This window comes from Cupressus sempervirens, chromosome 2 (assembly GCF_028749045.1).
Source record: "Cupressus sempervirens isolate cs-2001-9-10 chromosome 2, ASM2874904v1, whole genome shotgun sequence".
In the NCBI taxonomy this organism is placed as follows: Eukaryota; Viridiplantae; Streptophyta; class Pinopsida; order Cupressales; family Cupressaceae; genus Cupressus; species Cupressus sempervirens.
Genome location: NC_143119.1, coordinates 532,220,693 through 532,242,847, shown reverse-complemented (window position 1 = coordinate 532,242,847; position 22,155 = coordinate 532,220,693). Strand labels below are relative to the sequence as shown.

The 22,155-nt window shown below is 37.7% G+C and overlaps 1 protein-coding gene across 10 annotated transcripts in view; it reads left to right on the top strand.

Moving 5' to 3' along the window:
* Positions 1–22,155, top strand: part of LOC149573299 (Cytidine/deoxycytidylate deaminase family protein) — a 235,551-nt gene that overhangs the window by 94,616 nt on the left and 118,780 nt on the right. The gene's annotated exons all lie outside the window — the stretch shown is intronic.

Genomic DNA, 22,155 nt, shown 5'->3' with positions numbered 1-22,155 from the left:
TTCATCAGGATCCTCATCATGATGTTCTGAACCATCTGAATCTGAGCCTTCGTAATAAGCCCACATTGCTCGGTTGGCCTTCCCTTTTGGCCTCATAGGACAGTCATGGCCGTACTCATACGGGCCTTTGCAATAGAAGCATAGCTTCTTCCTACGCAAGTCATTAAGTGTCTCCTTGTCCAGCCTCTTACTTTCTTCCTTAGGTAGCTGTGCCTCTCTATGAAAGGGTTTCCTGTCCTTATCTTTTCCTGAAGGGAAACTCTTTGCCTGAAATTTGTTTTTTGAAGCTGAAGAGGAATCCATGTCACGAGCTTTCTTAATGGCTTCCTGCAAAGTGGGAGGGTTGAGAGCTTTAATCCACCCTCTCAATGGATCAACTAACCCATCCATAAATAAAACCAATAGCCTTCGTTCAGATACATCTGTTACTAACACTGCAAGTTTCTGAAACTCTGAAATGTATGTTTCCAATGAGCCCCACTGTTTAAGCTGGGCTAATTCCTTGAAATGGAGTTCTGGATCTTTCTTATCAAAACGTTCAATCAGTCTCTCCGTAAACTCCACATATGAGGTAATGTGTGCATGACCCATAGTGATCATACCATGATGCCACCATTCGTGTGCTAACCCATCCAGGTGAATTGCTGCATACTTAATAGCTTCTTCCTCAGACATAGGGTTCAATTGAAAGTATGTGTCAAGCTTTTGAACCCAAGCTCTTGCTGTAGACTTCCCCGAGCCATCATAATATGGTAACTGTAGTTTGCCTACTTTCTTTCGTAGCTCATAGTTCTGAGTCCTGTCTTGTCCACGGGGCATATGCTTCATCCGCACATCCATATACTCTCTAAAGGTGATTGCAGCTGTAAAATCTGGACCTCCTGCTTCCCAATCTCTCCTTAGCTGATCTTGTATGTCAGTGATCTGGGGTTCTGGTACCGGCTGCTCTGGAGCTCTAGGAAGGAACGTAGGAATCATAGGCCTCGAACTCACTGTCCTAGCTTGCTGGGGGGCATGACCGAAATTGTTCCCAATTTGTTCGCCTCCATTATGTCTCTCATCCTGATTATTCCCATTCTGATTATTTCCTCCACCTATGTTAGCGTTCAACCCCATTTGTCGAGCCATCATCTGCATCATAAGCTCCATTCTCTGATTCTGTTCTTGTGCTCTTTGTTCGGCTAATCGCTGTCCCTGTGCCAGGGTGTCTAATAACTGTAAAAATCTTTCCTCTTGCGGATCTGGACCGGCATTCCCGCCTCTATCCATATTGTAGTCGTAGTCTTGATCAAAAAATACCTCCCTTGTGTCTGTATGATTGGATTCTATGTCCACCTGGATAGATGAGCTAGCCTGTTCGCTCTGCAGGTCAGAAATCCTATCTTGTCTTGCTTTGGTATTGCGGAAATTATAAGGCCTTTGTCGCATGCTCTGATTTTAGTGTTTTGACATTTCGTCAAACATTTTCCCTCCTATCCAGCTGTTCCAAATTCCCTATAAGACCTCCATAGGATGGCAGGACTTATAGCTCTGATACCACTGTAATGACCCTCTCTATAAAGACCACAGAAACCCTCAAACTGAACTTAGGAATTTTGTCAAACACTTGGTGTGTAACAGTAACAATATTCAGAATATGGTAATTTCAGATTTGATACTTTCAGAATATAATCACAGAATTACAATATATATAAGGCCATTGAACTATATTTCAATTACAATGCAATAAATTCTAAAATTATTTTATTACCAATTCTGGACTGATTATTACAATGACTGTATGACAGCAAATTTACCCAAAAATTGACATATATTTCAGAATGCAAGAACCTGGTTTGAAGAACTATGGAAGAACACCATGTTTTGCTGCAGATCGTTGATGAAGACCTCCAACCGCACCCCCAAACTATCCTCAATTTGCTGCTGCTGCCCAAACTAGCAGGGCCGTACCAGGCCGTACCTGTACGGCTGCTGAAATAAAATAATATTAGGGTTTTGGGACCCCCAAATGCAAGGAAAATGGGCGCCTAGGATTAGGTAGTAACCCTGTAAAACCATAAAAAATAACTCCAAGGGGTTGAGGAGATATGAGCAATTATGTGGTTCTGAACCCTGCTTTGCCAATTCTGAAAATGCACTTATTCTGTCTTCAAACTCTTGTCAAATGCTTCTCCAACGATAGGGCAAATCTGAAATCCTTATTCCAACCAAAAACAAACCCTAACAACGAATTCTCAATAAGCTCCAATGAGATGGCTGAATACCAACTCCAATTATGCAACAATTCAGGTGATATTTCACACCCTCAAAGTCGCCAATCCAAGGGAGTGATTCGTTCCCAAAGATCGAATAATTTGCAGATCCAAAGTCCACAAATGTCTTCACAATGAAGAAGTAGAAGAGTTCTCCAATCCAAGCATGTCCAAATGAGAGGCCCAACCCTCTATTTATTCACTTTTCTAAGAAGTTGCTAGAACTTCTAGAAACATCCTTTATAAATTCTCATTATAATGCACTTTTTATAATAAAGTAATTTTATAAAATAAAAAGTGCAACTCAAATTAAAATTATAACATGTGGGCCCCAATATCACATAATGATAAAATATAACCTCTTAACACTTCGTCAAGAGCAAGATATGACTATCTGATCTGCAGAATTGACTCTCTTTCCACACCATTTGCCTATGAGAGTCTGGAATAGGCAAATCCATGATCAATGCCATGTCGAACTAAAGAGGGGACATTACAGAAACATGTTAGGGCAAGTTTAAGGCGGTGGAAAGCTGAAGGGTTTGATGAATATTTTATATTTGATGAATTGTGTGTTGGTCATGTAAAGGCCATCTAATAACCCCAAAATAAGCCCCTATTGACGTATAAAACTACTTTTTAAAATTTCATCTATTTTATGATATTAAGTCTATGAAATCTTACCTTAATAAGTAATTGAACAATATATAATAAATAGCAAATAATAATAAATAAATTAAGCAATAAACAAGAAACAATATATAATAAATAAGTAACAAATAACAAATAACAAATTAAGAAATGAAAAATTATTAACACAATATAAGCGCTAGACCAAAGTCGTGACTTAAAGATTTCCCCCAAGCTCATATAAAGGCAAGAGCGTGCAAAAGAACAAGGCACCAATCAGAAGGAGCAATACAGAACATAAGGAACAAAAACGCTGTTCAATAAACAGTAATATATTTCTTACTGGTATGGATGGCAGACTTAGTCGATAGCAAGCTAAAGGCGACGGAGTGGACACCTTCCAACACACACGATAGAGACAAAGAACAAGCAATATAACAGTATTACATGGAAGAATAGCCAGCAAAGGAAAGCACACCATAGTAAGGAAATAAGTAGTGTGGATAATAGAAAAAGAACAATAATTGAATATTAGATAAAGGCTAGGAATAATATCGCCATTCTAAGCACTCAGTCAAGTAGAAAATATAAAAGAGATATTCAAAGAAACAACAGGAATATCAAAGAGTTTGATAAGGTAGTAAGTAAGCTGATTAGAAGGAAACATCAAAACCAATTGCCTGACAACATAAGGAGTCTCAAATTTGCAGACCGTAAGCAGATAGCAGTGCTACTAACATCTGACAGCAGGCAGAGACTTCAAACATTTATAAATTCCATTAAGATTAAAAGGGAAACCAAACATCTCCTCAGAACCCCACAACAAAGAGAAAAAGTATCAAGCATGATCTGGTGCCGTGGATAGCAGAGATATAAGAGAGCAGTGACAGTCATTTAATTAAGTAATCTCTGCCAAGAGAAGAGAAGAGCTGAAATAGAGATAAGGTATGATAGACTCCATTTGATACTAATATTAATAAAGTCTTAATTATATTATTTATTAATAATATATATTGTAATGGTTAATCATATGCATATGTTAGAGATAAGAGATTTGGATAGAGGTGGGATCTCTACCAAGTAGTGATCGTTAATGAGTATAATCATTAATGGAGATCCTAGAAGCGTTAGGGAGTCGCTCTTCATATGACAATTACCTAATCGAGAATTGTTTCTCATTAGAGGGTTAGATGAATTTGAGAAGAATTCCTCCCAAAGGATTAGGAGGGGTCTGTAAGGGATAGTTTTTAGCTTGATATTTAATTGACTCTTCATTTCTAACATGTTTTAGGATTTTAATATATATTTTCTATCATGTACTAACATTTTGTTTTAGGTTCCAACATTTATTCCTTAAGCTAGGAGGTGGGGACATCACAGTGGAATCAGAGCACAATCCTGCCATCCTGTGAATGAAGACTCATGCAAACTTATGAGAGGAGAACAAAGAAAGCTATAATGAACGAATCAGCCAATGGGATGAGATCCTATATGGAGCAAACAACCAAATGAACCAAGCTATATTGAATCAAATGGAGATGTCAAATCAAGCCATCCTCCAAGTGTTTACTGCATGGGTAAATAGATTAATGCACACGGACAATAGATAAGAACAACAATACTCCTTTTATTATTTGCATATGCCAAAGATATTACATAATGCTTCTGATGATTATTACAATGATCCTGGAGGGTGTATATATACTTTCCGAAGAACCTTCCTCAAGGGGTCCGTCAGCTACACATATTTACCAACGAAATACATCCTGTTTGCTACACAATATTTACCGACGACATCATCCCCCCTAAAATAAAAAGTCATCTCCGGACGACAATTACAAAATATTTGAGATAGATTAACAAAACGGAATGCATTAACTAACTAACTACAACAAGATAAATTTGTTTCTGTCACACCACTTTCACATTCGTCCCGTGCCTGCACCAAACTGGTCTCCAAACCACATTGCATCTGTAGCCTTTGCTAACACAATATTGTCTCCGTAATCAAGCTGACCTTGATAGCCACCCGTGCTGCTTTCTCTGCGTCCGACTCCTGCAGTGCCCTGAGCCAAGTGTTGCTGTATTGCCTTTGACTGGATGATCAACTCCTCCCGAGCTCTCTATGCATCCACCAAGACAGCCTCACGTCCAACACGTACTCCAAGTGCCTCAAAGCATATCACCCCTCTCGAAAGGCTTGCTCTGTTGATCTTTCCACTTCTAGTACACTATGCTTGCAGCAGCTCCAGGTTTGTTTAGTATCAGTGGGCCATCGAAGTTATACAAAACCGGCTGAAGGCATGGCATGATAAACACTTAAAATTAAACAACTTTCAACTGGGCCAGTTAGTATTGAAGTATAACGGACGGAATGAATATAGACCTGGAAAGTTCAAAGTTAAATGGTTTGGACCATACAAGATACGAGAAGTTGGCTATAATAGAGCAATTAAGTTGTGGACACTGGACGGAAAAGAAATACCAGATGCAGTGAATGGATCGAAGTTAAAAATATACCATGAAAGAAATGGTCCCCCATTGACAAACAATTGTGTAATGAACCTGCATTAGCATGTATTTCTATTGCAATGTAATAAATTTAAATATTTAAAATTGCTTCAATCAAAATAAATATTATTTTAATACTATGAAATATTCCAAGTGTTGTTATTATTATTTCCAAAAACCTCTCTGAACATATATAGATCATCAATGTATTATTAATCCAATACATTAATACGTACATCTATCATTATAAATAATGTAAATATTCAAACCTAAACCTAATTTAATTATTAGCAAACTTCCTTTGAAAACCCTAAACTATTAAATATTGTTGGAATGATTACATCTGATTCTTAATATTTACTACATGAAAATGGTTAAGTCAACTCAATAAATATAATAGATATTGTAATGATAATATGCGTCTTCACTCTCATGCTTGTTGAGTATATATAATTACCCATACCCGTATTAGGGTTAGGTATGGAGAAAAAAGAATAGGAAATAAGGAACGCATCAAGCTGCTTAACCTATATTTCGCACTCAGGAGAAGAAGGAACGATATATAACAAACCCAACGTTGAATACATTATAAAATATTTCACATGCTATGGATGGACGCAGGGTATATATAATCATTTCAAAGACATCTGCAATTAGAATAAAACTAACAAGCACCCTGTTGAACGGACAATCATACTTACGGCAGCAACATTGGTATTATACCAAGAAGCACAAGTGCCATCATACACCGCAAGGATACTGCAGACAGGATGCGATAGGAGTATAGGTACAGTCGATCCTCTACACCTTGTACTTAGCAGATGCCATAATGTTAAAAGATAAATATAATCACATAAACTATCTTTGTTGAATCATATCACATGATATTAGCAATGAACTATGCGTATTGTGTATTGCGAATTATGAACATTGGGATCCAGTTTAAAACCATTTCTATCGTAATTTGAAATTAGTAAGTATTCCGCATGGAAATGAAAATACATATTAAGTGGTATGAATCAATGCATGTCACTACGTAAATATATATAAAATGATGAAATATGTTCGATTAGATAACAATACATAACTTATTAACAAATTATGTGCAGTCAAAGGATATTGGTATCGTACACTAATATATATATCATAAAGGCTTGAATAACATTATGAAGTATTTTTGAATCATAGTGTGAAAAGATTGTATCTTTCTCTGAGCTATGAAATTCTGAGATAGGGAGTTGGTGGGAGGAAAGGCGGAGGAATTTCGAGGACTTGTCGGATACGCTTGGACCTTGTTTCACGCGCCTCTGCACCGTCATTCTATCGTCTCGGAATAATCATAGTGAGGAAGAAAGATTGCCTGACACTATGAGAAGAAATCTGCTTTGAAATCCCTAAATTAGTATTAATGTTCAAACTCCTCAAACATCTCAATAGTAGAAAGGATCTTAGGCTGATTTAAATTGATGATTTCCTAATTTATACCTTAAATTAATTATCAGGTTAAAATTTTGAAAAAAGGGGTCATCACAATTGGTATCAGAGCCTGATCCTGCCATCCTGAAAATATAGTAGATGACAAGAGGAGCAAAAATGAGTGAGCAATTTTTAATGAAATTAGAAATGTTATGGAACAGACAAACCAAACCTTAGTGGAGCAAATAGAAAGATCAAATCAAGCACTTCTTCAAGCTCTGCAAAACGTGGGAAATTCCCTAGACAATCTTAAAAGTAATAATTCTGGTGGAAGGGACATAAGTTCAAACCATTCAGCAAATAATGGAGTTTCACCACCTCGAGTGCCCAAACCTACCTTCTTACCCAGGGAAGGCCCCTCAATGGAAGAAGAGGGACAAACAACCAATACTGCTATCGAGAATGCCAGAGCTTATGCCAACCTTGAACCAGAAATCAGAGAATTAATCACATTCAGGGAATTTTGTGAAGCCAACAGATAGGAGACACATAAAAAAGAAAGGAGTACTCAAAATCAAAACCTTAGAAGTAAAGTAAACAAAGTAGCACTTCCAAATTTTGATGGATCCGAAAAGTTTACTGCACGAGCCTGGTTGCAAAAACTAAACACCTATCTAACCCTTAGTCCAAAGACTGAAGGTGATGCACTGCAATTTGCAATCGTCCACTTAGAAGGAACAACACACGATTGGTGGCATCATGGTCTTGTTACTCAAGGACACCAAAATATTACTTCTTATGAAGAATTCTCTCAGAAACTTGTTAAGAGATTTGATAGAAGGCACCCCCAAGAAAATTTTAAGAAACTAACTCAAATAAGACAACAAGGAACAGTAGAAGACTACATTAAGGAATTTCAAAAGATTTCAGTTCAAGTCACAGGAGTAGATGATGAACGCTCTACATATCTATTCATAGAAGGATTGAAAGACTCATTAAGGGGTCTAGTAAGTGCTTTAAAACCTTCATCTTTAGATGATGCTTTTGAAATAGCATCAAGGTTGGAAGTTTCAACCACAAATGACAAACCCTGGAATAAACCTAATATGAAAAATCACAAAAATAATAACTTCCACAAAAAACCTATTCCTACAAAGGATCAAGAGGAACTTAAAAGGAAAAATGTATGCTTCAAATGCCAAAAGCCATGGGAACCCGGTCATAACTGTAACGGGAAAAGAAACACTTATCGCCATTGTGGAATAAATTGGGTACCAGTGCATAGATGTGAAAAAAGAGGTCTCATCCAAAGAATAGAAGAAGATCTGGAAGAAGAAGAGGTCAACAAAAAGGCAAAATGTGACCAAGATAATGGAGAAAAGGGAGAAGAATATGGAGTGATAGCTACTATGACTCAACCCTCCAAAAATCGAGTCTTGAGAATTAGATGCACTCTTAATGGACAAAAAGTCATTGCATTAGTTGATAGTGGAGCATCCCATAACTACATTGATGAAAAACTTGTCAACAAAATGAAATTAAAAACTGAGAAGTTCAAAGGTTTCATTGCCGTTCAAGCCACAGGATCATTAGTACAATGTACAAAGATAATTCCACAACAAGAAATCACTTTGGGAAAGAAGCACACCATCAGAGAAGATCTACATGTGGTTCCACTGGACTCAGATATAATTCTAGGAGGTCCATGGATATTTTCCTTGGGATGTTTTAGGTTTGACCTTCCAAACTTAAAAATCCACTTTGAGCACAAGGGGGAAGAAATAACATTGGAAGGAATACCTGATGGTTCGGCAAAATTGGTCTCATGCAAAAGAATAGAAAGAACACTACGACATGGTCAAGGAGAGTGGGCTGCACAATGTTTGGTATTGAATAAATCCACACCCCAAGAATTAACCATCCATATAGATATTGAACCTATCCTTAAAAAACATCAGAGGGTGTTTGAAGAAATTCCACCGAGATTGCCACCTAAAAGAGGATTTGAACACATTATAGAATTGGAAAAAGATGCTAAACCAGTAATCACCACCCCTTACCGACATCCTCAAAAGTACAAAGATAAAATTGAAAAGGCCATCCAAGAACTCCTAGCCATGGGGCATATTCAACCCAGTTCTAGTCCTTTTGCATCTCCAGTAGTACTAGTGAAAAAGAAAGATGGAACAATGAGAATGTGTATAGATTATCGGGCACTAAATAAAAAAACTATAAAAAATCGGTATCCCATTCCCAGATTGGATGAACTTATTGATGAACTTCATGGAGCAGTATATTTTTCTAAAATTGATTTACGTTCGGGATATCATCAAATTAGAATGAGGGAGGAGGATGTTCCCAAGACAGCATTTAGATGCCATTATGAACATTTTGAATTTCTAGTTCTACCTTTTGGTCTCACTAATGCTCCGGCCACTTTCCAGTCATGTATGAATCATGTCTTTCGGAAGCAACTCAAGAAATTCCTCCTTATTTTCTTTGATGACCTTCTCATCTATAGCAAGACATGGGAAGAACACCTTCAACATATTGAGGAAATACTAAGCATATTAGAATCTGAATCACTATTTGCAAAGGCATCAAAATGTGAATTTGGATTAGAAGAGATTCTGTATCTCGGCCATAAAATCAGTGCCAAAGGTGTAAGCGTGGATGAAGAAAAAGTCAAAGCAATCAAGGAATGGCCAAAACCCAAAACCCCAACACAACTTAGAGGATTCTTGGGGTTGTGCAGCTATTATAGGTGGTTTGTGAAGAACTCCAAATTAGCAACTCCTTTAACAGACTTGACAAAAAAAGGAAATTTTGGATGGAATGAGGTAGCACAAACAACTTTTGAAGAATTAAAGGAGACAATGAGTTCTTGTCCAGTCTTAATTGTTCCTGATTTTTCACAACCCTTTGAATTACAATGTGACGCTTTTGGTGAAGGAATTGGGGCTGTACTTATGCAAAACAAACACCCTATTGCTTTTGAGAGCAGGAAACTAACAAAAACAGAACGACACTACTCCATTTATGATAAGGAAATGTTGGCTATCATGCACGCATTGGCAAAATTCAGGCAATACCTAGTATGTGGAAGATTTAACATTAAAACAAACCATAATAGTTTGAGATTCTTCATGAATCAAAAGGACCTTAATGATCGCCAGCAAAAATGGGTAAGTAAAATCGAAGCATATAATTTTGATATTGAATACGTTAAAGGAACCCATAATGTAGTAGCAGATGCTCTATCTAGGAAGGGCAAATTGAATACCCTTACTAGCATCATAGGCGATTGGAAAGATGAAATTGTTGCAGAATATGCTAAGGATCCTAGGACTAAAGAAATCATGGAAGGTGACATAACTAATGATGAAATCAAAATTGTTGAAGAACTCATACTATATAGGGGAAGGATACTACTTGCAGAAAATTCCAAAGTTAAAGGGAAGGTTATGAAGGAATATCATGACAACCCTCTATTTGGACACACTGGATTCTACAAAACCTACAAGAAGATAAGGGAGAGATACTCTTGGAAAGGCCAAAAGAAGGATATTATGAAACATGTCCAGGAATGTATAATATGCCAGAAGAATAAGGCTGAACAGAATTTTCCTACTGGTCTATTACAACCATTACCCATCCCAAATAAAAAATGGGAAAGCATTACTATGAATTTCATTACAGGGTTACCTAAGGTACAAGACAGAGATTCCATTTTGGTAGTGGTAGATAGACTCACCAAATATGCACATTTCCTTCCTATATCTATACATTATAAGGCACCGCAGATAGCAGAATTATTCTTTAGAGAGGTTTTCAGATTACATGGATTGCCAAAGAATATCATTAGTGACAGAGATAGAAAATTTCTTAGTTTGTTTTGGAAGGAACTATTTAGATTAACAGGAACTGAATTAACTCCCAGCACCAGTTACCATCCCCAAACAGATGGACAAACCGAAATTGTTAACAAATGGATAGAAGGCTATCTCAGAAACTATGTGACTGGGCAACAAAATGCATGGATCAAATGGTTATACTTGGGAGAATATTGTTATAATAATACCCATCACATGTCAATTGGAATGAGTCCATTCAAAGCATTATATGGATATGATGCCACTACATTTGGAGATCTGATCAATCAAGAGAGCAAAGTACCTGGAGCCCAAGATTTTATCCAACAAAGCCTTGACATCATGAAAACTCTCAAGGATAATCTCCACCATGCTCAAAACCAACAGAAGATATATGCTGACCGGAAACGGGTGGAAAGGTCATTCCAAATTGGAGATTTGGTATTCTTAAGACTTCAGCCCTACAAACAATCTTCACTCAAGAATAGTGGAGCAAAAAAACTAAAACCACGTTTCTATGGACCATACAAGATCCTACGAAGAATAGGAGAGGTAGCATATGAAATAGAGTTGCCTGAAAATAGCAAGATCCATAATGTCTTCCATGTATCCAGGCTTAAAAGGGTTCTTGGGAAACATATAGTCCCATGTGGTGATTTTCCACCATTAGACAGTGAAGGGAAGTTGATATTGGAACCTGAGATTATTCTTGATAGGCCTGAACGAAGACTAAGGAATCGGACTATTCCAGAATACTTAATTAAGTGGAAAAGTCTTCCCAGAGAAGATGCTTCATGGGTTGGAGAAGAAGCCCTTTCTTAGTCAGCCTTGCTTGGGGACAAGCAAAATCAGGAAGGGGAGACTGTAATGAACCTGCATTAGCATGTATTTCTATTGCAATGTAATAAATTTAAATATTTAAAATTACTTCAATCAAAATAAATATTATTTTAATACTACTTTGAAATATTCCAAGTGTTATTATTATTTCCAAAACCCTCTCTGAACATATATAGATCATCAATGTATTATTAATGCAATACATTAATACGTACATCTATCATTATAAATAATATAAATATTCAAACCTAAACCTAATTTAATTATTAGCAAACTTCCTTTGAAAACCCTAAACTATTAAATATTTTTGGAATGATTACATCTGATTCTTAATATTTACTACATGAAAATGGTTAAGTCAACTCAATAAATATAATAGATATTGTAATGATAAGACGCGTCTTCACTCTCATGCCCGTTGAGTATATATAATTACCCATACCCGTATTAGGGTTAGGTATGGAGAAAAAAGAATAGGAAATAAGGAACGCATCAAGCTGCTTAACCTATATTTCACACTCAGGAGAAGAAGGAACGATATATAACAAACCCAACGTTGAATACATTATAAAATATTTCACATGCTGTGGATGGACGCAGGGTATATATAATCATTTCAAAGACATCTGCAATCAGAATAAAACTAACAAGCACCTTGTTGAATGGACAGTCATACTTACGGCAGCAACATTGGTATTATACCAAGAAGCACGAGTGCCATCATACATCGCAAGGATACTGCAGACAGGACGTGGTAGGAGTATAGGTACAGTCGATCGTCTACACCTTGTAATTAGCAAGTGCCATAATGTTAAAAGATAAATATAATCACATAAACTATCTTTGTTGAATCATATCACATGATATTAGCAATGAACTATGCGTATTGTGTATTGCGAATTATGAACATTGGGATCCAGTTTAAAACCATTTCTATCATAATTTGAAATTAGTAAGTATTCTGCATGGAAATGAAAATACATATTAAATGGTATGAATCAATACATGTCACTACGTAAATATATATAAAATGATGAAATATGTTCGATTAGATAACAATACATAACTTATTAACAAATTATGTGCAATCAAAGGATATTGGTATCGTACACTAATATATATATCATAAAGGCTTGAATAACATTATGAAGTATTTTTGAATCATAGTGTGAAAAGATTGTATCTTTCTCTGAGCTATGAAATTTTGAGATAGGGAGTTGGTGGGAGGAAAGGCGAAATAATTTCGAGGACTTGTCGGATACGCTTGGATCTTGTTTCACGCGCCTCTGCACCGTCATTCTACCGTCTCGGAATAATCATAGTGAGGAAGAAAGATTGCCTGACACTATGAGAAGAAATCTTCTTTGAAATCCCTAAATTAGTATTAATGTTCAAACTCCTCAAACATCTCAATAGTAGAAAGGATCTTAGGCTGATTTAAATTGATGATTTCCTAATTTATACCTTAAATTGATTATCAGGTTAAAATTTTGAAAAAAGGGGTCATCACAAATTGAGAAAAGAAAAAACGTCTGTAAATAATGTATATATGTAGAATAAGTAATAAAATATAGAAGTTGAACATAGTTTTAAAGAGCCAAGTAATAAAACTATAGTTTTAAAGTGTGAAGTAATAAAGTAGTAAAACATGAAGGAACAGGAAGCAAAATTTGGAATATGACTGGAATTATAAACATTAAAAAGCAATGAGAAACAGGGGCTGCCGTATGGCCTTAAGGGTCATAATATGAAAGCAAAATCCAAAATTATTATTGGGAGAAGAAATCCAAAATTATTATTGAAGGAGTCCAAAATTATTGGGAGGAGAAGTTGAAGACCGTACGACCATTGCTGAAATAAGGAGTTAAAAACTGTACGACCACTGCTGAAATAAGGAATTAAAGACTGTACAACTAGGTAAAGACACATTCTGAGGGGTGTCATGGTACGTTGGAAAGATAGAAAGAAGAGTTATAAAAGACCATACGGCTAGAGGAGAGCCAAAAGAAATTTGAAGCTGTACAGCCAAAGGAAGAGCATAGGAGAAGGAATTGGAAGCCGTACGAACACGATTAAAAGCAAAAACCGTACATTGGTGAAGAATAGCGTAGCCGTACAGTCAAAGGTATATGAAAAGGCAACTATACGATGTTAAAAGAGAGCACTGTACGGCGAGACAGTGAAATTGAAGCCGAAATAAGGACCGTACGGCCATCCAGGAAGGAAAATAGGAGTCTAGGAATTTATTACATCTTCAAATTAGCAATGTAAAGATCATACATGTATGGTAAAAGGAAGCAACCAGAATTTGAAGACTGTATGGTTGGGACAAACATTTCAAAGCGGGATCGTACAGCTAGTGGAGACCAATATACGCCTAAGGGAAAAAATAGTAGAATAGGAGTGGAGACACGAGACCATACGGTTGGAGGCACATAAAAAGACAACCCCATACGGTGTTTTAGAAAGGACTCACTGCGAGATAAAGAAGTTGGAAAAGGGACATACGGCCACGACAGCAAAGCAAATAGGCTGATTAGGTACAGAGCATTCAGAAACCATACAGCATGCAGTGGAGACAATTGAAGTCCGTACAGAATACAGGATTAAGACTAGCCATTGTTTAAGCCAAGCCATACCAGGAGGGGCCGATTTAGTGAAGGAATTGTATAGCCGTACTTCAGCATGCTTGAGGGAAGCCGTACAGTACGGACACTAAGGAAGAAAGGAATTTGTAGCAAGTTTTGTACAGAAAATAATTGACCTAATGGTTTGTGATTTACTCAGCAAACGACAAAGAAGTGACAATTATGCAGTCAGGTTGAAAGAAGGTTTGGAAAAAGAAATTTGACGAAGACACAGCCATGAACAGAAAACATTGCCATCTGGAATTCGTGTAGCAGGAGGGACCAATGCAGGGACCACTGCAGGATCAAGTAAGAAGAAAGTAAAACAACCAAAGCAGCCAGGAGACATTCCTACAGTACAGAGTATTACATTCGAAGGGTTAAATGGTGCAGAATGCCGAAAGTGGTGGTAGGAGACTCCAGACGACCACCAGGTGAAGGCTAGTATCCAAAAAGCATAGGTAGAATGGGTAGTCCAAATGTTGGTATTTTGCATCAGAGACTACGAAGGGTTTTTGCGCATAATGATAGAAACGTATGATAGGTTCTCTCGAACCAATACGTTTGAATATCTTGGTTGCAATTTAGTAGTATCATTCAAACCGGCTGATTTTACATGGGTATTTGGGATACCTGGTCATGCCCAAGGCGGAAGAAAAATAGAAAGCAAGCCAAAAAAGATGAACAGTGAAGTGAAATTGAAGTTGATACAGCTTGTGTGCGGAGACTTATCGTAGGCGGAACAGAAGGGTCTTTCAAATACGTCCAAAGGTAGAGGGTTAAAGAAATCTAATATTCAAGGTCAGTGGCATTTGTTTGATGGATATAGTGAAAAGCCGCCTCATAGGTTCGAGCCGCGCTTCGGATATCTCATTCCCACATGTAGCAATGATGAACGGAATTTTGCATGATAGAGTATATGATTGGGCAGCATTATTGGCCGAACGAATGTCGGAATTTATGACATTGCAGCACAAAACGTTTTGTATGCCGCATTACGCTATCGGCTTGTTCCTGGAGGCAACGACGAGGATGAAATAGGAAGAGGACAAGGAAATAGAGGTGATCACTACTACACCATTGAGATTTCCGCGGTCTGTACTTTCGGCTACGACACACTTGGTTCCTGTGGGCATACATGGCATTCCAGGATTTGGTCAGTTTAGGCAGCCAGTGGTGATGACACTAGTTTCAATTGCGATGCAGCCCACCATAGAGACACAAGCTGTTTCGGATGTAGTGGAGGCACATCCGTCACCAATGGAGATAGTAGCTCTGGAGGTACCGTTGGAGTCGGCTCGTGAGACTCTACCAGAGACAGGAGATGAGACTTTGGTACCTGATGCGGACATGGACATAGAGATAGGGGTAATGGAGGTACTGACAGGTGAGGAGTTGGGGGCATTGGGTGTCCGATTGGATGTAGTGGGTTCTGATGCAATGATTACAGTAGACACGACACTACTGGCATCACCTGAGCGAGACAGAGAGAGCTGAACCCAAAAGCTGAATGCTTACCTGAGTATGCGGTTCCACCGAACCTCGGCACCTCGAGTGATGTACTTGCTGACCCCCATGCGGGAAGTAGATCTGGAGAACCCATTACAGGATGTTGGGCAGACATAGGGTGAGGGAGTACTGCATAGTGCTGATGAGCGTATGGTGGAAGCAGTGGAGAAGGCTATAGGTGCACAGTAGGAACATCCAGTAGCGCGGGAGGTAGGGATGAGAGATACATTTCTTGCTGACATAGCAGCTCTAGTGGCTCGGGCTTGCCAGGTGTTAGATTTAGTAGAAACTCAGGCATTGGATTTAGTGGTGAAGGAGATGGAGGGAGTCATATCTTTTATGAGGTTGGGATGCCTAGCTGCCTTTACAGTGTGTTTTGAGGAGTAGGGATGGTCGGATGTGGAGATTGCAGAGATGCGGTAGGATTGGGCCACGACGAGAGATCTTGGTATGGAGAGCCGAGTAGAGGCTTTGACTCATGAGATAGTGAAGTTACACAGGGAGGCGTATTACACTCTTCGGAGGAGTCAGGTGGATCAGGGAGCAGCTGAGAGGGCTCGGGAGGAGTCAGCTGCCAGGTTAGCTTCAGAGAGGGCAGCCTGGGAACTCGAGAGGGCAGCCTGGCAATCTGAGAGGACGGCCCTGTTAGACAAAGAGAGTCAGCTACAGAAGTTGGCAGTAGAAAAGGAATAGTTGGCAGTTGAAAAGGAGCAAGTGGTGGCAGGAAAAGAGAAGGAGTTGGGAGCAATTGTAGAGATGATGCAGTCAACCCTAGAGCTTCAGATGGAAGCAAAAGCAGAATTGAAGATTAGGAAAGAGCAAGTCTATAAGCTATGGGCAGAGCTGAACGAGTTGAGGGTGCAGACGACCACTACGCTAGGGACGCATTCCTCTGTTTAGTATTTTTGATGTATTTTTATTTTGAGTTTTGTTGTATTGTCGTCTGGAGACGACTTCTTTTCGGAGGGATGATGTCGTAAAATGTATAGTGTAGTTGACGGGTAGAATAGTATCTGAACGGGCGTGTGACGCTTGAGTCACCCCTTCGGGAAGGTATATGTACACTATCTGAGATGGACTTTGGGATCATCATGGTAATCATTTTATTCGGATTGTAATCATTGAGTGCATATATGAATAAAGTATCTGCTCTGTGTTGTATCGTGCTATACTACATGTGTTAAGTTCTTTATCCTGTACAGAAAACACCAATTGTAATGTTCCTTTTCCAAACCTTACCGTTTGTCCAAGTTTGAAGGGGAAAATGTTTAATTCGTACGGTGGAGTAGGAAGTTGTAGGGTGGAATGGATATGCCTATACAGAGAAATGGAATGTCGTATAGGAATTTGGGAGGATGGAAGAGTACAAATTGAGGGAGGTAGTACGGGAGATGGAGGGAGGAGTACGAATGGAGGGAGGAGTATGGATGGAGGGAGGTAGTACAACAGATGGAGGAGTACGATTAGAGGGAGAGGTACAGAGGGAGGTGGATGGAAGAGTACAAGAGGGAGGTAGTACGGCAGATGGAGGGAGGAGTACAGATGGAGGGAGAAAGAAGTATAGAGGGGTGGAGGGAGGAGTACAGAGAGAGGTGGATTGAGGGAGGAGTATGGAGGAAAGAGTACGCAAGGTATTGTATTGGAAAGAGAATACAAACTCATATACAAGTAATATTAGAGTACAACACCATCAAGTAAATGCCAAGCATGAATAGATATTGGATAGCGATATTCTCCAATTAATACTCAGACAAAGATGGTGCTCCGATTTGCCAGATCCGAGCAAAGTATTATAGGCGACGGAATAGGGCAAGGGTTGAATCCCACAGAAACCGAAAAGCCAAGTAGGGAAGATCTTTCACTTCCGAAATGGCGAACAATAGAGAACTCCAACAGGAATTCGCAGTACAAAGAAAATAATCCAAATAGCACACCAACTACTACCTACAAGCCGTGCTTAAATACCCGTTGGGGAAACCTTTCCGAGGGTGTACAAAGATAGCCGACGACAACACTTACCAACAAAAACTAAACATTAAAATAGGTCCGAGATATATTAAATCAATCGGAACCACATATTAATTAATTAAAGTAACTAATTAAAGGTCCTTTTATTATATTATTTAAATTCTGGGACCAATTAATTAATGAATTAAATTTAATTATTACATTAAAAATTGGGGACATTACACCAAGCCTTACAAAACATGGGAAACTAACTCAATCAATAATTTAAGAAGTCAACCTAACATAGGGAGATAGATTAGTTCAATCCATTCTAAGAATAACAATATGACTTCGAACACCAGCCTTCTCCAACACACATTCCTATGTAGAGGAGTAAATCTAATAGAGGAGGAAGGGATAGAGCAACCCATGACTAGCATTGAAGACATTGCAAGAGTCTATGCAGCTCTAAAACCTCACATTAGAGAAACAATATCATTTAGGGAATTTTGTGCGGATAAAAGAAGAGAGATGCCTAGAAGGCATATGAATGAAGAACTCAAATGTAAAGTAAGCAAGGTAGCAATTCCGGTTATTAAGGGTTAAGGGGAAATCACAGCCCATCAATGGTTAGGAAAACTAAACACATTTTTTATTCTAAATCTCATAATGGAAGAAGATGCCCTCCAATTAGCCATAATCCTTCTAGGGGTAGCAACACATGACTGGTGGATCCATGGACGTACCTCATTAGGACATAAAGATGTAAAATTCTATGAAGAATTCTGTCAAAAACTTATGAACAGATTTGATGAGAAAGATACTAAATAGTACTTCCAAGAGTTAACACATCTTAAGCAAACAGAAATATTGAATGAATATATTAGACAATTCCAAGAATCCATCTCTCCTAGAAGAGACACACGTATGTTTTTAAAAGGTCTTAATGTATCCACAAAAACCATGGTGAAACCCCTTGAACCACAAACTCTAGAGGAAGCTATAAGACAGGAAAGGATGGTTGAATCAAATAATAAGGAAAGATCTCGAAACTTCGCTTCTAAAACATTCCACGGGAATGAAGGATGTTGGTAGTGTTCTTTCCTCTGCAGGGTTACACCTGTTTTTTTAATGATGTGGCTGCTGTTGAACCTTTGAGCATTTACTTTTTAGTACAACCTTGTATGTTCTGTTTGGTCTGTTTTTCTTGGTGCTAATGTTAATTGGGATAATTTGAAAGGTCCTTTCGGGATTGATTTTCTTGTTGGCCACTTTGATGATTTTGGGTCAAAACTTGCTAAATTTTGGCTTGCTCTATTCACTGAAGTCTTATGACATCTTTGTAGGAGAAGGAATGAGGATTTGTTCCAGAATAGCAAGTAGGATCCTACTGAGTTTAATTAGAAACTCACCCATTTTAAATATAATCTCACAGGTTTCTGCTGTTATTGATGTTCCCAAAGACAGATTCCTGGTTTTGGCACATGAAGGTGCCATGATACTTTATAAAGAGGACACACAGCCAGCTTACTACTTTGATACATACTCTGACACGTTATACCAAGAAGCACGAGACAATCTGAAGCAGTTTGTCAAGGAGAATATTTTTTTACTATGAGAAGGAGAACACAAAGATTACAGAATTAAATGACAAAGTTGGACCAAGCTTGGACAAAGAGTTTGCTGCTGCTGATATTGATCCACCACTTGGAGCATTTGAAGGAGATAAAGCTGAATGCAGTAACAGTGCCATTGGTCCATGTGACTAATTGGTCTTGATTTATCTTTATGTTGATAGACTTTTTTTAGTGGGAGCATATGTCTAAATTTTGAAGCCATTTAAATATTTACATTTGACTCGTTCGATTGACCAGTCATGGTGATATGATTGGTCTGATAGGATTTTGCCAGTTATGTCCTATTTTGTAGTCAGACCTGATATTAAATGATTGGTCAGATAGAATTTTGCCAGTTATGTTCTTTTTTGCAGTCAGACCTGATATTACTATGTGATTTGTTTTATTTACTATATTAATAGAAAAAAATATAATAGAATCAGGGTTATACACAATAAAAAAAACTAAAAAAATAATAATCATAATTAGAGAGGAAACCATTGTTAAATAGTTAATGAATATACTTAAACATACAATTAAGTATTTATAATTATATATTGATAACATATTTAATCATATTACTATTGTGCTGAGAAGGGAAGACTATAGTGTTACCAAGGAGGGGCTTGTATAAATGCAAGCAATGGATCTTTGTCCCAAGAGAGGGTAGGGATCAACGACCCTGTGCGCCTTGCTGGCAAAGTCCCAAGAAAGGCTAAGGGCTTTGATCTCTAAACTTTGAGGGAATCCATTGCAAGTTGGTATCTAGGCAACTTGGATAACAGACTCCTTTTGTCACTGAGTTTGAATAGTAATAACGTAAGCATGAATGATAATAATTTGAACAAATAACTTAATTCTAATAGAATGAATGACTACTCCTATCTGGGGATATTACAAACCAAACCCTAATTGGGAAATTTTAGGATAAATTGTGTAAGGCCCCAACACGGGACATTATAGAACTCTAATCAATAGCTACGATACCTACAATTGAAAAGTAGAAAAGGATTATCATTAGTCATTAGAGACTAGAGTTACAAATTAATAATAAAAGACTCAATTCTTGAGTACATGGAAAAATAAATATTCAACTTTTGAAGTTTCCAAGTTACCTTCACAATTTTTGTAGCACTTTGTGCAAATTAGTTGTCAAAGAGAATTTATGCAACACTTTCTCCATCAAACTTCTTTGAATAATTTGAGTCTTGTCATGCTTGACTCACAAACATTTTCTTTAAAGCGGTCAAAGAAGCTTATAATTCTTTGTAATGTTAAGAAAATTGTTGCAAACCTTGTGATTCCCGCTATTACCAACTCCTTCCCTTGGGTATGTTATCTCATCAAGTGGAGAACCCAAGGGTGATTATAGATGTATTTTGTTATCTTTCTTGCATACTGTACAACTGGTCTCACCCAATCCAATTTTCATGTCCACCAAATGAAGGTCAAGGACATGTGCTTTACAAGGAGACCAAAAAAGTGTACTATATTTTTCTTGGAGGATCCTACTAGCTGCTACATATACCACTGCATTCTTGATTATGGTTTGCACGACATTATGAATCCCCGCCTCCATCACAACTTGCTCTAATATTAGAGCCAAAATTTCAGCTATCTCTACCTTGTAGGAGGTATCCAAGGATTTCAAAAAGGCCACTTGATCCTTGCAAGGAACCAAAAAATTGATTATAGTACGATTTTCTCGATCCGTCCATTCATAACGGTGTAGCCAAATTGTTTCCATTGTAAATTTTTCTCTTCTACCACATCTTTGGCCCTAGAAGCTGCATCTTTGGGAAATCGACAAGCATGAAGTAAAATTAACATTAAGTATACAATTTTCATTAAAAAATAACTCACATTCAACAAAAACAAGTTAAACTATAAAACATGTAAAAATTAAAACAAGTGAACTAACTTCTCACTCAAGTGTGTAGGAAAAGCTGCCTTGTAGTCCTTTCCCTCCATAGTAATTCCCATCACAAAATTTAGCCAATAGGGACTTGTTGCAACATGACAGGGGATGTTGTTGACATACCCAAAATCAACACATTGAATATCAACTTGCCAATGCACAACATTGTTCTACCCAATGGCCTCCAATGATGACTGTGCTCCGAGTGTGTTTCTGTGTACAAAAAAACTATCTATAGAAGATGGTTGTTGCACAGATGGTGGTGGTCTACTAGAAGCATTAGAAGCGGTGGGGAGGGGATAGTGGATTTGAAGATACGTGGGCCACAAAGAGAGCCCACTATGCCCCCAAGTGCTTCTTCTTCAAGGTTGATTGGGATACCTAGTCACAACCCACATTATTTCATTAAGATATTTTTTTTAATAAAATCCAAACTAATAATTGTGATTAGAAAATTATAAATGATTCTTAAAAAGGAGAAATAGTGGGATACCTTGAGATTCAGAAATTGCTTCTTTCATGGCTAGTTTTGTCCTTTCTCTTTGCATTTTTAACTTTTTTTTTTCTTGGGCAGCCAGAAAAGAATTCATATCTCTTTATTTCTTCTATGGTGTTGTGACGAACCCTTGTGTCATGCTTTGTGGTCCCTCCAAGGTGGTATTTTAAATGAGATATGCCTCCACTAATTATATTTTCACATTTTATACATATCACAGTATTATATTCGGGTCCTTAAAAGAAATATTTCCAAACCTTATCTCTAGTCCCTTTAGGACATATGCCTACATATCTAGATGGACATGCGTCTGCTGGGGCACTGGCAGAGCCAACAACTGACTCAATTGCGGAGGTACCTTTATTTTCCATTTTAATGAAATATCAACCTACACATACAAATTGAAGGCACAAGTTATATACTGTATTTTAACAAAGAAATTTAGCAAACAAATTAGTTTAAAATCTTGAATAATCTTAAACAGAGTTGAAAATTGAAAGAAAAAACAAAAACGTGTTAGG